Raw genomic sequence first — 3,606 nt, 5'->3', positions numbered from 1 at the left:
GAAATAAGTGATATTAATTACTGTGAAATAAGTGATATTAATTACTGTGAAATAAGTGATTAATTACTGTGAAATAAGAGGTATTAATTTAATTGCGTATTTTATTTTCAAACAGTGTTTATATTGTAACTCAAAAGAAGTCAATTGAGAAATAAGACAGTCATCTCGGAAGTTTATAGTCTGATACAACTGGTCTAGCTTCACTAATCAACATTTCTCACAATTCATGTTTTTGTAAGATCGCGAATTGTCATTGTTTATAATGGGAGGAAGTATCACACAGCAGATAATCCTCACCAAGGTCAACTGAGCGTTTCAATTTTAGTTAACGTCATCACCAGGATCAGCTAATGAATTCAGATTTCCTCACTAACACCAGTTGATGACTACTCTTAAACAGTTGTTTCCAAGTTCTGAACAACTGAATACTGATACCATTAATGATCCATCGAGGAGATCAGCCTCTTCACCTAACATGGAATCCTTTAAACCAAAAGTTAGGGCATTTATCTGTTTATATCTGGAATCCTTGTTTTCACGAAAGTAGTGTCCATTATAGCAAATTGTAATATAGATAATGATTCGTCAGTATAGAATGTTACAAGAACTGTGTTTACTGACCAATAGCAAATCTTGCAGTGAAGGTGATAAATTACATTAGATTACGTTACAATGAGTGACGACAAACAATATGAAATAGTGGTTAGAAGCCTTGACAATTAAGGTTTATAGACAAACTAATGTTCTTCAGGAAATTGTAACTTTCGGGATCTCACGGAGTAACCAGTAAAATATTTTATAAAAGATATTGTAAATGACCATTAGAGTATTTTAATTTATATAGAGTGCCCGATCAGAAGAGAATCTCACAAAGTGACTAGCTGAGCGCCTCGCAGTAGTGGTATTGATGACATACAATAAAGGATCTTGAGTGACCAGCTGAGCACCTCATAGTGGATGCCTTGATAACCAATATAAAACCTTATGTTAACTGTTTTAAATTATCAGTAGAGGACCTTACAAAGTGACCAACTGAGCGTCTTGCAGTAGATGTATTGATGACATACAATAAAGGATCTTGAGTGACCAGCTGAGCACCTCATAGTGAATGTCGTGATAACCAATATAAAACCTTATGTTAACGGTTTTAAATTATCAGTAGAGGACCTTACAAAGTGACCAGCTGAGCGTCTTGCAGTAGATGTATTGATGACATACAATAAAGGATCTTGAGTGACCAGCTGAGCACCTCATAGTGAATATCGTGATAACCAATATAAAACCTTATGTTAACTGTTTTAAATTATCAGTAGAGGACCTTACAAAGTGACCAACTGAGCGTCTTGCAGTAGAGGTATTGATGACATACAATAAAGAGTTTTGGGTGACCAATGGAGCACTTCACAGAAGATGTCTTGATGACCAATAAAAAACCTTACATTAACGGTCTTGAATGATCAGTAGAGAACCTTAAAGTAGACAGACGTCTTGTATGGCTCATAGTCATCTTATTTAATGCAATTGCATTGAATTCAGTATTTTCCCAGTGCTCCTGCTTTGAATGATTCATATACTATGTTACAGTGACTTTAAAAGGAAAAGACAGAATAGAATGAGTCAAATCATAAACTATCATTAATAAAAGTTGTCTATTATTAAGTATATCTCAACCTCCACAGAGGTACTAATTCGTAGGTATTACCAAAACCTCTTAAAAATAAAAATGTCAGGAAGACACTTTGCGTGTGTGTGTACGTACATACACACATATCTCACTTTCTTTTGTTAACTAACAATAGACATAGGTAGTGTATTACAAAATAAATTTCTGACTTCTCAACATCATAGAAACACCGTGATTATGCGCAGAACGAGATAACGTAAATGAATCGATAAACAGTACCAATTTGCAGATTATATCAGATGATAGTTGTACATAGCGTTTGTCGAGTGCTGCTTTGTTCCTTGTTCGCAAACGAAGATAATATTCATTCCGCAAATAAAGATTTTTAATCACTTCTATTACCTGTGTAGTAACTTCATGGCAAGACTTGTCACGATGTGACCAGTTTCTCGGAAATATAAACCAACGTGCTTTGACTAGCTGATGTGAATTATTATTTTCGAATTACAGATAGCCTGTAATTAGCGGGCACGGTTTTTTTTCTTCTTTCGTTTCAGAATCTTTAAGTTTCAACTGACATTTTTCCCCGAGTAATGGCATTTTTAGTCACTAAAGTAGAGAGGTAGACGCACGTGCCGACCTTTAGATTTCTGCAATCCGTAGGTGGGTGCCATTATCCATACTATAAAAAAATCATAATTGTTTCACTTAATATGCTATATCCAAGGGTTAAACCGAACAACACAGCTGCACTGTTCATCGCATGAAAACATGGATATTTAATGTACACGTATTGATTTTTCTACGATACGAGTACGTATCCTAATAGTAGGTTGTGTATTTTCAACTTTAGTTTTGTAGTATTTCTTTCTCGTTTAGATCAAACGTTTTGTTAAAGTTATTGCTGAATAAAGAAACAGAGATCTCGTACTAATTTGTACATGTAGTATTGTTGGTACTTCTTATAAACTACCTTAGTTGAATTTTACTATCTTCCTTGTTGGTTTTCAATTCCTCCGTTAACACAGTTTTTTTTTTTTTTACGTTTAATTGATTTTCACAGGATTTTAATCTGATTGGTTCATTTAATATATTTATGATAGAGTAAAGCCACATTTGGTCCTCTGCTGTGTCCACCGCGGGTAAATCGAACTCTAGACCTTAACGTTGTAAGTTCGTAGAGTTAACCGCTGTCCCACCCGGGCACTGATTTTAGAAAGTTTAAAGACAGAGTTGGAGAGTTATTTTTTTAAAGAAAGAAGTTTTGTGGTTAGAAATCCATGAGATTGTTTAGTTTTTGTTCACAAAATAGGATCATCATTTCAAGTTTTTTTTTATACGTGAACGATTGGGAAAATATATATATATTTATCCGTACATAATCTTTATTTATTTTTTTAAATATCAACTGCGTATTATTGGATTAGAAATAATAGTGGCAGTTTTATTATTTTTCAAACTAAAAAATTACTTTCTTTACACTGCTTGGATGACATCAGAACTACGTGCTCATTCCGTTTTAGTTCTGAAGACGTGAACACAGGAAGAAGTAAAAAAACAGGTACTACTGAAGTAATGAAGCAAACTACTAAAACGCCCTCATCACAATTTCTCCGAGAAATCAGAAGAGGCGGAATTTGAACAACTTCAAAGTGGTGAGTCGAAAGTGTCGCCATCTGTTAGCAAACCTATAGTATACTAATTGTGCATGTAACTAATTTAATCCGTCTAGTATTTTGCTTAATATTCTATTGATAAGGTTTATTTCAATCGAGCTTCATGTAAAGATGCTAGAGGATACGATTATTGGTCTCAAATGGATGTTAATTCTAAACATGCTAATGAAAATTCAGCTAAAAAGTTGGCCTCTACACAGTTTTGTCTAGTTGACTGTAGGTTTGCTGTTGTTAAGTGCAATGTTATACCCTGGTTTATCTGTACCCATCACGAGTATCAAAACCCGGTTTTTAGCGTTGTAACTC

General features: G+C 34.2%; 1 long non-coding RNA gene across 1 annotated transcript in view; it reads left to right on the top strand.

The window, feature by feature from the left end:
* The window catches only part of LOC106468031, a 75,197-nt gene extending 71,924 nt beyond the window's left edge, over positions 1-3,273 (top strand). The window contains exon 3 of the long non-coding RNA XR_001291370.2: positions 3,148-3,273. This is a non-coding gene — a long non-coding RNA (uncharacterized LOC106468031). The remainder of the gene's footprint in view (positions 1-3,147) is intronic.
* The last annotated feature ends 333 nt before the right edge of the window (positions 3,274-3,606 follow it).

Source organism: Limulus polyphemus, unplaced genomic scaffold (genome assembly GCF_000517525.1).
Source record: "Limulus polyphemus unplaced genomic scaffold, Limulus_polyphemus-2.1.2 Scaffold2842, whole genome shotgun sequence".
Classification (NCBI taxonomy): Eukaryota; Metazoa; Arthropoda; class Merostomata; order Xiphosura; family Limulidae; genus Limulus; species Limulus polyphemus.
Note: the sequence above shows the minus strand (reverse complement) of the source record. Positions and strands in the feature narration are given on the sequence as shown.